General features: G+C 43.3%; 1 long non-coding RNA gene across 2 annotated transcripts in view; it reads right to left on the bottom strand.

Moving 5' to 3' along the window:
- Positions 1-1,371: 1,371 nt before the first annotated feature.
- LOC145345438 (uncharacterized) overlaps positions 1,372-12,918 on the bottom strand; it is a 53,751-nt gene continuing 42,204 nt past the window's right edge. Inside the window, exons 1-3 of one of the 2 annotated variants that reach the window (XR_013887065.1) lie at positions 9,803-9,888; positions 5,436-5,568; positions 1,372-1,478 (exon numbers count right to left, since the gene is read on the bottom strand). This is a non-coding gene — a long non-coding RNA (uncharacterized LOC145345438). Of the gene's footprint in view, positions 1,479-5,435; positions 5,569-9,802; positions 9,889-12,918 lie in introns of those variants that run through there. The other variant, XR_013887064.1, reaches the window with a different exon arrangement.

The following is a 12,918-nucleotide window of genomic DNA, read 5'->3' as shown; positions in this document are numbered from 1 at the left end:
GGTACAGTTATGTTAACATGTGACCAAGTTAGAAGCTGATGTTAAGTTACTGAAATGATAAACAATCTTTTAAAAGTCAACCAGTGTTTTCAGTCCAATAGAAACATTTCGATATAAAGTATGGCTTTAAAACAAATCATTCTCTGGGCAAAGAAGTTTTCCTTAAAGTCCTTGTTGGATTTATTAGTTACATTTATGATCCTTAGTTTTGGACTAACTGCTCAAGTGGAAATATTTTCTCTATGTTAAAAGTACTGTATCAATCGATACATGCAAGTTGTTGGTACTGGTCTGAACTGATTCATATGAGAGGGCAAAGCTCCTAATTTTTGATTTGATTTGATTTGACTTATTATTGTTATTATTTGATCAGGAGAGGATTGATAGTCACATTTATAGGGTGAGTGTGAGCCAAAGGAATGTCAGCACAATTATCAATTTCATTGACTGGTTTTTCTGTAAAACATTACAAGTAGCAAGTGAAAAGGCTGAGCTTCGACATGCTGGATGGACATTTGAGGTAGCTGAACTGGCCTAGCAACATGCGGAATATATTGCTCAGGTTCTGCCAAATCTTTGTGGCTTACTATGCATGCTGTTATATTGCTACCTACTGTTTGCAGCCTATCAAAATTCATCTGTTTCTTGTTTCCTCCTGCAAGATCTTATCTACTATTTAACATATTTTCCAACCACAAACCCACCTCACTTTAATGAGCACTGAATCTCAAGTTCATCCAGTTCCTTTTGGAATGTGGGCAATGAGTCAGCTAATAAACATTTGGCGCCAATGATTGCATAATTCGGTGATTCTACATGTCAGAGTAATCCTTACGTTTTGTTTAATTTATACTTATGACCGATGATCATTTAACTTCTTTGCATTCATCCAGTCAACATTGTTAAAATGTATGGATCGTGTCCTCCTACATAGACAGTGTCATTAGACTATTTAACTATTGGAGTCATCACAACAAATCTAACAAACAAATCTGGTTTTCGCTAGAGGACTGGAGAGTAACAAGGAGCAGGAACCCTGCTTAATTACCATACAGCTTTCCTGCCAAACACACCATCAATGCAATGGATATCATCTAATCTGGGTCAAATGTGGAGTCAACTTGACCATTTTATGAAGAATAATTTTCTATTGATCCAACGGGGGAGCCACTTACTCACAAATATAATTACACATAGGCTTGAAAAGGGAAATATCTAAACTAGCTGTCTTGGTATCAGCTGTGGCTCAGTTGGTACTGTCCTCGTTTCTGAATAAGAGGTTACATGTTCGAGCCCCACATCAGAGATGTGGGCACAATTTCATGAAACATCCAGTGAGGGGTCACAGAAAGGCTCAACTCACAATAGTGTAAGATGTGGCGGTCTTTCAGAAGGAAACTCAAGGTAATCCCTTAGCCATGTTATGCAAAGGCAGCAGTGTAGGAGAGTTTTCCTGGATGTCCTGGACAATGTTCCTCCTTGGTCAACAAAAAAAATCATATCGTTAGCTTTCTCTATGTTGGACCTTACTGTACACAAATTGACTGCATTTTCTACATGCCAACAATGGTGACACTACAAAAGTATTTCAGTGGCTATAAGGTGTTTTTACATGTTGTAAGGTTTGAGGATCCTTTATGAAAAGCCTTTTTTCTCTTCTTAGAATGCAGCTGCTAAAGTATCTGTGCCCTCTAGACTTTGTGGATAAAAACTATTCACAAAAAGGGAGACAGAGATATGTAACGGCGCTTTATCACAGCCTGGTTATATGTCTATAAAGCCAACTGGAAGATGGACGTTGCATCTTCACAAAATGGACTGCATCCAGAGACAGACACGTCAGAATATATCTCTGGGAAGTTATTTAAAGTGCAAATGGCCTTCCCAAGTGCTTATTGATTACCCCCTCACCATTTCTTAAAATGACAATAACTCTGAGGTAAGCTGGCCCCATGAAGATGGGATTTCAAATACTATCATCAGGAGAATGATTATAACTGGAATATCAGAGATTCTCAACTGTGTATCAATTACATCATCTTTAACTCATTGCATGGACATTGGAATATATCAAAACTGCCATCACATGACTGAAACTGACTGTGGAGAGAGTGAATGTCATAGAATCTACATGAGCAGCCAGAAAGTCATTCTGTGACACGAAGACTAGAGGGAAGCCATTCCTCTCCCAGCGCAAGGAAGGACCTTCCCTCAAAAGTCATTTTAGACAGGGAATTGAGGCTTACATATGTCACCAACAAGATTATATTTCTTCACTACAGGAGCTCAGTTACAGTTTCTTCTGAAAGAGTTAGGAACCTCCAACTCCCATGTCTCTAGTGAATATTTAGGCTAGAAATGTTTCAACTACCAACTTAAGGACTGTGTATGACCCATTTCCATATATGGTGTTACTAACCTAAGTGCAAATTACACCTTTAGAGTTATTTGTGTGCACTCATTTGTGTGTGTGTGTAGGTGTGTGTGGGGATGTGTGTGTAGGTGTGTGGGGGTGTGTGTGTGAGTGAGGATGTGTGTGTGTGTGTGTGTGTACGTTTGTGTGGGGACATGTGTGGGTGTGTGTGCATGTGGGTGTGTGTGGGTGTGTGTGGATGTGTATATGTGTTTGTGTGGGTGTGTGTGTGTTTGTATGTGGGTGCGTGTGTATGTGTGTGTGCACGTGTGTGTGTATGCGCACACGCATGTGTATGTGAGTGTGTGTGTGGGTGTGTGCATGTGCATGTGGGTATGCGTGGGTGTGTGTGCATGTGTGTGTGTGTGTGTGTGCGTGGGTGTGGGTGTGTGTGTGTGCGCGCGCATGTGTTTGGCGATTCACGCAACGCTTGTTTTTTTTCCCGGCTACCATTTATTCTTCCTGCTTATCGCTGCCAGTTAAATTACACTGTACAAACTTGTGAGAATAGTATTTCTTTAGGGCTCTGAAGGCACTCCAGGATTTAGATAAGGTAGATATATTCACTGACAGCCAACAAGTATTTCTTGTATTTATATTTCATGTGTGTGTGTGTGTTTGTGTGTGAGTGTGTGTGTGTGTGGGTGTGGGTGTGTGTGTGGGTGTGGGTGTGGGTGTGTGTGAGTGCACCCATAGACCCACACACACACACACACACACACCCCCCACACACACACCACCCCCCCCACACACACACACACACACACACACATGCATGCGTGCACACACACAATAAAAATAAACATCTATCCTTTTATTTGATTTAAACTTAAGCTCATTTCATGTCTATTCTTTAAAGTGATAGCATTAAAAAGGGGAAATAGACTCCTTCCCAATAACTACATCTTGTTGTGATCAACCAAGAAGTGAGTAAAAGGAGAAAATTATCCCATATCTCTGTCTGTCCATAACAGCATATCCACTAGAAATAAAGTACAAAGGTAGCATTTTCTCTCTGTGAGCATGTACAAGTTATTCATCTTTAATTATGTGCATTTCAATTGGAGCTGAGATTATTAATCATTAATTCAACGATATGAAAGATATGCAAATATGTTAAACTTAAATTTACAAAATAAAAGTTGTGAGGAAAGGTGACAGAAGAAAGAATAAAGCTAAAAAAATAGATTTGCAGTCAAAGGATTGAATAGAGACAATTTTGGGGAGAGTTACAGAACAAAGAGATCTTGGGGTTCATGTTCATAGCTCCTTGAAAGTGGAGTCACAGGTGGACAGAATGGTGAAGAAGGCATTTGGCATGGTTGGTTTCATTGGGCAGAACATTGAATACAGGAGTTGGGATGATTTGTTGAAGTTGTACAATACATTGGTAAAGCCACACTTGTACTACTGTGTACAGTTCTGGTCATCCTATTATAGAAAGGATATTATTAAACTAGAAAGAGTGCAGAAGAGATTTATTAGGATGCCACCGAGAACCCGATGGTTTGCGTTGTAAGGAGAGGCTGGATAGTCTGGGACTTCTTTCTCTGGAGCATAGAAGGCTGACGGGTGATCTTATAGGCCTATAAAATAATGAGGGGCATAGATCAGCTAGATAGTCAATATCTTTCCCTAACTGTAGGGGAGTCTAAAACTAGAGGGCATAGGTTTAAAATGAGAGGAGAGATACAAAAGTGTCCAGAGGGGCAATATTTTCACACAGGGGGTGAGTGTCTGGAACAAGCTGCCAGAGGTAGTAGTAGAGGCAGGTACAATTTTGTCTTTTAAAAAGCTTTTTGGCAGTTACTTGAGTAAAATGGGTATGGGCCAAATGCAGGCAACTGGGACTAGATTAGGGGTTTAAAAAAAAGGATGGCATGGACAAGTTGGGTCAAGGGCCTGTTTCCATGCTGTAAACCTCTATGATTCTATGAGTTTTTGCTGATTTCTGATGATGCTGACTTTGCATAATATGGCCAAGATATTACTGTTTGTTCTATCTGCCCAAGACCCAAGAAGGTACAAAAGGTCATGAGTGTAGCCCAATCCTTTACACAAACCAGCCTTTCATCCATTGACTCTGTCAACACTACCCGCTGCCTTGGCAAAGCAGCCAGCATGATTAAGGACCCCACGCACCCTGGACATTCTCTCATTCTCCTTTTTCCTTTGGGAAAAAGATACAGAACTCTGAGGTCACATGCCAACTGACTCTAAAACAGCTTCTTCCCTACCACTGTCAGACTTTTGAATGGACTTACCTTGCATTAAGTTGATCTTTCTCTACACCCAAGCTATGACTGTAACACTACATTCTGCACCCTCTCATTTCCTTCGCTACAAACGGTATGATTTTTCTGTATAGTGCGCAAGAAACAATGCTTTTCACTGTATATTAATACATGTGACAATAATAAATCAAATCAAGTCAAATTGAGCTTCCTGCCTAGGTTAGACCTAAAGTACGTGAGAAGTCACTCAATGTGTAGGTGAAATATCTAGTGCTACAGCAACTTCTAAAGGGTTGCTGCTGCGTAAAGGTGAGCAACAATTCTTTTGACAGAAAAACGTTCTTGCTGTTCATCTCACCAGAGGGTAGGCTTTTCTGCCCCTTCCCACTGGTGGGATCTTTCGGTCCTGTTGAAGGTGGTCCCTGCGGCAGGACATGTCAGCCACACAAAACACCGTGGACATCAGCGGGACTGGATAATCCCACTCGCAGCTAATGGTGAGCCACCTCTGCCACCAGAAAACACACCATGGCAGGGACAGGAAAACCCCACACCCTAAAACAATGCTCAGGCAGCACTTGATTTTTTTCTCCCCCCCCGCCCCCCCTCCAGATAGTATTTATTATTCTTGCTTGTTGTTGCCAGTTAAATTACTCTACACAAGACTGGGAAAATAGATAATTCATTAGGGCTCTGAAGGTACTGCAGGATTTAGATAAGGAAGATATATTCACTGACAGCCAACAAATGTCAATGACACGAGGTAATTATTCATAAGTGTCGCTCACCAGGACTCATGGAGTCTCCATCTTTATCAGCAGCTAACGGAGGAAACTTATCTTTGTCACCACAGCTCTGTGCTTTCCGTTGTGGGATGACCTGCAGTTAACGTCTGGCTCCAGGGTGGATCTGCCCACAGAACTGAAGTAAAAAATGAAAAAAGATAAACAGGAAGTTTCCATGCCATCAGATATTCCCAAAACTTTCTAGGGAATATTGTGTCAGGCACTCTGCAATATACTCATATATCATGCAACTGAGCAATGTTTCATTTGCAAATAGCAATACTTCTATTATTTTGCCTGTGGACATCAGCTGAACACGGCACAAAACTTTCACTGAGTGGTAAAATGCCAAAGATCATTCTTGTAGACAATTGGATTCCTGATAGTAACTCCATGGTCTGTATTACCTGCTTCAGTCAAACTCTGTTCACCTCTTGCTTGTAGTGCCTCAGCAGATTCATGAACCAGGGTTACCAGGGAGCAATTTCTGATTCACTTGTAGATAGCTGTAAAATGACCACCACTGGGGTAGCAGACTCTTGTTTGCATAATTGTGCATAAATATTATGGAGTGTTTTTCTGTTCATGAAGATCATGGGATTCACTTTTGGGTCCTGGATAGCTAAATGGGACCTGTATTTTAACAAAACCTGCCACATTGCTGGTGGATTTTATATATGGAAATTATGAACAAATTTATCCTGACAATTAGTTGTGTACTGGCAGGAAGCCATTTGGCCCATTGAGTCTGCACCAATCCCACCCAGGGCCCATCCCCATAACTCCATGCATTTACCCTAGCTCATCCCCTGATACCAAGGGGCAATTTAGTTGTCTAATCAACCCAACCCACACAACTTTGGAGCATCATGTGTTGCTACTCAACTAACTTGGCATGTAGCACTATGGTGGCTTGGAATGATGCAGAAGCATATCAGCTCAAGATGATGGTTATCTTCATAGCCACCGATGAAGGCAGTGTCTGTTACATCTTCACCGAAGATCAATTCGGATCTGGACACAGCATAACCCCCAGCTGCCCCCGTGATGGAATTTAGCTGGCCTACGATGTATCTAGGCAGGTGCATCATGGTCAATGGAAGTGATTATCTCAGTGCAATTGGATCTCACATCAAATAGTCACAAGATGATTAAAGATGAGAAAAGCCATCTAGCCCATCTTTAATCACTCAGACAGAGATCTCAAATGATTTTTAAATTATTTTTGCCTTCACTACTCAATCTAAAAGTTAACGCCACAATTTTATCACTCTTTATGTGAAGAAGAGTTTCCCAATATAGATCCTAAACTATGTTTGATTGTGCTCATATCAGCAGTTTAATTTAAAATGATATCCTGAGTTAATTATTTCTATATACCCTTAATAATTTCTTGCATAAGATCACTTCTTGGAGATCTCCGGGATAAAGCCTGAAATCTCCAACTTTGTGGCTTTTCCAATTTCCTGCAGGGCTTAAATACCATTCTTTTCTTCTTGGCAACCAGAACTGCACACAGCATCCAATATGTGGTCTCATGAAAGCCATTACCTCTTCTGATTTATTTTCAATTGTTTTTCTAATGCAATTCAACATCATTGTTGATTATTTTGCTGCTTTGGTTGGGCATGTTTAGTGTTGAATCTCCTTCAGGAAATTGTCTCTTGAAGGCTTATTTTTACTTATTTCAACACCAGTCAATGGAGTACAGATTATCAATTGTTCCTTTCTCTGTGAAGCGATTTGTACTTTACTCATTTGTCTATTGTTCTGGCAGTTTACAAATTTTGTTCAGCTCGCTCTGTGATGTCTGATTCATCTCTTCCAAGTTCCTGTTGTTCTTTTCGAACGTAGCTTATTCTACAGCAATCAGAAGGAGAAGGATATCCGGAAGAGTAGCTGTCTTCTAAATTTTGCTCCCAACAAGTTCCAACTTCCAAAAGGACGGAAATGGAAAGTGCAGGGAAGAACAAAAACCCAAATACACAGGCGAAGAAAAATGCAGAAAACAGGATACCAAAAGCATAAATGCAAGAATCCAAACTGCCACCACAAATGTGGGCAAACAGTTCAAGAGCAGATGTTGTGAAAGTACAGAACATGTCCTCTCTCTACTATCAAGCAGCAAGCAGATAGTGCAAACTTGGCGAGAAATAGAGAATTGACATCACTGAAGTAAATTAAAGTAATTTATAGGACCTTAGTGAGGCTTTCACACATTTCATATGAGATCATGCATGTTGGCCCTGTTAGCGAGCATTTTTCATCTGGCATCCCTTGCTGACAAAAGATCAGCACAGGGTGTAAATTTTCCGTGGTGCCTGAGATTGCCTTTGGGATGCTGTGAAAGATTACACATTTCATATTGTTTTTAAGTCTTCTGGAGGAAGGTTCTACAAGATTATTCCCTGAATGCCCCTCTTCCCCCATTGCTTATAGTTTCATGTATAAGGACAGCGGCGTTCCATCTGTATTTCTCAGTGAGTGGCTTTATTGAACTGATTGTCAAGATGTCTGCTTACAGAGACTGCCTCATGGCAGGGGTCAAATAACTACAGAAAGCTGTATGTGACATGTTGCATTGCAAAATCCAAAAACCTTCTTTTTCATAACGAACTATTCTCATGTATTAACAATTGTTTATTACTGTGCTGTCAGCCATCAGATCAGCCATCAGAAAATGCCAATCTTGCTCTCTGGTAAATCAAAGAAACAAGGGGTGGAATAATATGGGGGAGAAGGCACGGGGAGGCAGGAACAGAAACAATAATGGTGTTGAACTAACAAGTCCATCAAACTGATGCCAAAATGCTCCAGGTTGCCCCATCCTGCAGCAAGAAATTGCCGTGGAGTTCAATAGGAGGATCGAGTGGACTTCATTTCTCATTAGGGGTGGAATTACTACCCTCTGAAACTGCCAGCCAATTGGATTTGCCAGCAGCTGCCTCAGGCAGTGCCAGTAAGGAAGCAACAGGGGCTGCAGCTGAGGAGTGGGGTGAAGCCCTAGAGTCCCTGGAGCGGGTAAGTCAACGTCTTGGCCCGGGAGGTTTAGGGAGAGGGGCAGTGGATTGTAACTGGCCCGGATGGGGTACCTGGACAAGCACTCAGATCCTGCGCGGATCAGCTGGCGGAGGTATTCACAGACATCTTCAACCTCTCTTTACAACAATCTGAGGTCCCCATCTGCTTCAAGAAGATGACCATCATCATGAATCTAAGAAAAACCAAGCAGTGTGCCTTAATGATTATTGGCCAGTGGTTCTGACATCCATCATTATGAAGTACTTTGAAAGGTTAGTCATGGCACAAATCAATTCCAGCCTCCTGGACTACCTGGATCCACTGCAGTTTGCCTACCACCGCAGCAGGTCCACAGAGGACACCATCTCCCTGGCCCTGCCCTGGAACACCTAAATAACAAAGACACCTATGTCAGACTCTTATTTATTGATTACAGCTCAATCTTCAACACTATTATTCCCATGAAACTCATCTCCAAACTTCATGGCCTGGGCCTTGGCACCTCCCTCTGCGACTGGATCCTGAACTTTCTAACCCACAGACCACAATCATCAAAGATAGGCAACAACACCTCCTCCACGATCATCCACATGCCGGTGCCCCACAGTGTTCTCAGCCCCCTACTATACTCCTTGTACAGCTATGACTGTGTGGCCAAATTTCCTTCCAATTTGATTTTCAAGTTTGCTGACGACAACACCGTAGTGGGTCGGATCTCAAACAATGATGAGCCAGAGTACAGGAACGAGAAAGAGAATCTGGTGAACTAGTGTGGCAATAATAATCTTTCCCTCAATGTCAACAAAACAAAGGAGATTGTCATTGACTTCAGAAAGTGTATATGAGAACATGCCCCTGTCTACATCAATGGGGTCGAAGTAGAAAGGGTCGAGAGCTTCAAGTTTTAGGTATCCAGATCACCAACAACCTGTCCTGGTCTCCCCATGCCGACACTATAGTTAAGAAAGCTCAACAAAGCCTTTATTTTCTCAGAAGACTAAGGCAATTTGGCATGTCAGCTACGACTCTCACCAATTTTTACAGATGCACCATAGAAAGCATTCTTTCTGGTTGTATCACAGCTTGGAATGGCTCCTGCATTGTCCAAGGCCACAAGGAACCACAAATGATTGTGAATGTAGCCCAATCCATCACGCAAACCAGCCTCCCATCCATTGACTCTGTCTACACTTCCCGCTGCCTTGGCAAAGTAGCCAGCATAATTAAGGACCCCATGTACCCCGGACATTCTCTCTTCTACCTTCTTCCTTCGGGAAAAGGATACAAAAGTCTAAGTCACGCACCAACTGACTCAAGAACAGCTTCTTCCCTGCATGGAATGGACTTACCTTGCATTAAGTTGATCTTTCTTTATACCCTAACTACGACTGTAACACTCCATTCTGCACTCGGTCGTTTCCTTCTCTGTGGACGGTATGTTTTGTCTGTATAGCGCAAAAGAAACAATACTACATTTCACTGTATGTTAATACACGTGACAATAATAAATCAAATCAAATCAAATTAGTGGGGGGAGGAGGTAGGAAGGAACTATTCAGACAATGGGCACCATCCTGTGATCAACAAAAGGCAGCTCCCAAAGAGTGACCTTCCTGACCCCAGCTAACCCTTCCCATTCATTTTCCTGCTCTTTAACCATTTTGAGTTAAAAATCAGGCTTTCATCTCCTGCCCAGATATCCAAATGTTTGTCCTATCTGCCCAAGACCCAAGAAGATAGTGTACCATCAGAGTCAATAGGCTTGTTAGCCTACTGGATCCTGACTTGTTAATTTAAAAATGGCAGAGGGGCTGCTGATAGGGGGGGTGCACAGGAAGGTGGTGGGGTGGATGCCCGCCCCAGCTTACTTGTCCCTTCCTGAAGGAAACATATTTGTTGGAGAATGTACAATTCAGCCCAATATGTTTCACGTCTATGTGTAAAATTATGTAACTCAGATTACGTGAAAAGGTGAAAATGCTTTCATCATGTGGTTTCAATAAACCTTCAAACAAATCAAGATTCTGTCTCATTGCCTTGCTTCCTTCCATATCAGTACTCTAAAGCGCACCAAAGAGATGGAACTCTGCAGCATTTCTTCAATCTTCCATTCAACCTGTGTACACCTTACAGCTTTTAAAGCTTGCTTTCAGTGTTTTTTTATTGGCATGCACAGTCAAACTACTAAAGTTTGCAAAGAAAAGGCGAGGCGATGGTGTAGTGGTATTATCGCTAGACCGTTAATCCAAAAACTCAGCTCATTTTCTGAGGACTCGGGTTCGATTACCTCCTGGGACAACGGACAGGACTGCAGTCAACACCACCGTCCCCGGAACAAAATCTTTGCTGACATTTTCTCCCAAGGTGGCTGGGCTGAGCTGGAATTTCCTCGCTCCCAGCAAGCCCCTCGCAGATCGAACCAGCCCAGTGCAGTGATGGATTATATTTTTTTTCCTGTTATGAGTTGCCCTAAGTAGAAATGTTAATAAAGTCAATGTGAACGCTTGTAAAAGCAACAATTAAGGCTATAGGCCTTGCAATTATGGGATGCGCCAAGAATACCAAAGGTGTTAAATTCCTCAGCATAACGTTTTCATTATTTTTTAAAAATGGGTTGCTGTCCCAAGAAAATGAGCACCCAAAATCATTCCATACAAGTGTAATGCATTCCTATGCTGGTTCTCATACAGCACAATAAGAAAGTGTTAATTCTGTAATTTTAGTCCTTGGGGTGCAGCTGCAGCATCAGTTCCTCTATTCTAGATTATTCCATCATTAAACTCTTTTCTTCATCATTCCCACCATCCTCCGTATGAGCAAGGGTCCTTTTAGTTTTATTCATCTTTCTTGGACCATGAAAGCTCATGCTGCAGATTAAGGGGTCAACGCTCCCAAAAACATTCTAAGTGCCAAATTCACGTGAAAGCTGGAGTAACTTACACTGATTTTTTTTTAAGCATGATTTTCAGAATGAATCTCCCATACTCTGAGCACTGCAGAATGCCCCAGCATGATTCACTCTGGAAATCAGGGGGCTGGAGAGGCTGGCGGAATAGCACTGTTTAGGCCACTGCATTCGCGCTGATCTATCAGCACTGAGAGCAGTGCAAGTACTGTGGCCCCGCACCGCTGGCCTCCCAATCGCTGGCTAGCCCCGCAACCCTGCATCGCTGCCCCGCCAACACCCCCGCCCCCCGATCGCTGGGCCCTGGACTTCTCTAGGCCAGCCCCAATGTCGCCCGTCTGTCACCTCACCTCCACCTGCCAGCCCTGGTCCCCCTGAACCTTCCCTACCCTGGCAGTCCTGACCACCCAAACCCCTCCCACCCTGACTCATCCCACCCAGATGGCCCATCCCAATCACTCCCTTCCCTCCCTCTCCTAGCGATCTTCTGGCAGAGTGGCAGTGGAAACCTGCAACCCCACCGATGACCACCCCCTCCCCTTTCTAGGCCCCACCACCCCCAGTATGCCCCACCTCCTCTGTCTTGGCCCTCTGGGCACTGCCTGATGCCTGATGGGCAGTGCCAAGGTGCCCCTTGGGCATTGCCAGGGCACTGCCAGCCTGACACTACCTAAGGATCACTCCGTCCTTACCCCCAACCTCCTGGGGGGCGGGGAGGGGGGACCTCCCTGGCTTCTGCTCCCTCCAGCGGGGTGTCAGGCTGCCTGCTCCTTGTTAGTAAAGAGCAATTGTAAACCCCACTGGAGGGAACGGCTCCTGGCAGGGAGGGAGAAGCTAGCAGGCATGGAGATTTCAGTCCCGGGCCTGCTAATGATATCAAAATCCACACTGAAAGATTGAAATTAGCTCTGTGCCAAAATCCAGCGTGGAGGTGGTGACTCCAAAAATACTTAGCTGCGGAGATCCACAGAGGCTGTGGTGCCGAGTGGGGAGCCTATGAAGCAGCCTCTGCTGATGTCTCCTGGCTCATTACATTGCTAGAGCATCGCAGCGGATTGGGAGAATTGCCCCCTAAGTTTGTCCTTCTGACTGTTGCATTGGTCTGATTTTTTTGAACTTGATTTGTAAAAGTCAGACTCTTATGTCTCAAACCTGAGCTGCGTTTTGACATCCTAAAGTTTATTTTCCTCTGTCTTCCACCAAAGAAATCCCCACTTCTGGTGGTTTACCAGCATGTTTGCAGGGATAAGAAACTTCAGTAATGAGACTGGATTGGAGAGGTTGAGACTGTTCTTCTCGGAGAGGAGAAGGCTAAGAGGAGATTTGATAGAGGTGTTCACAATCGTAGAACGTAGAACAGTACAGCACAGTACAGGCCCTTCGGCCCTCGATGTTGTGCCGAGCTATGTCTGAACCTAACATCAAGCTATCCCACTCCCTATCATTCTGGTTGGAATCATGAGGTGGCTGGACGTAGTAGATTGGGAGAAACTGTCCCACTCATAAAAGGATCTAAAACAAGAGGAACACAGAAGCAAATGTAACGTGACAAAGGACTTT

This window comes from Carcharhinus amblyrhynchos, chromosome 7 (assembly GCF_965287045.1).
Source record: "Carcharhinus amblyrhynchos chromosome 7, sCarAmb.v2.hapA, whole genome shotgun sequence".
NCBI classification, from domain to species: Eukaryota; Metazoa; Chordata; class Chondrichthyes; order Carcharhiniformes; family Carcharhinidae; genus Carcharhinus; species Carcharhinus amblyrhynchos.
Note: the sequence above shows the minus strand (reverse complement) of the source record. Positions and strands in the feature narration are given on the sequence as shown.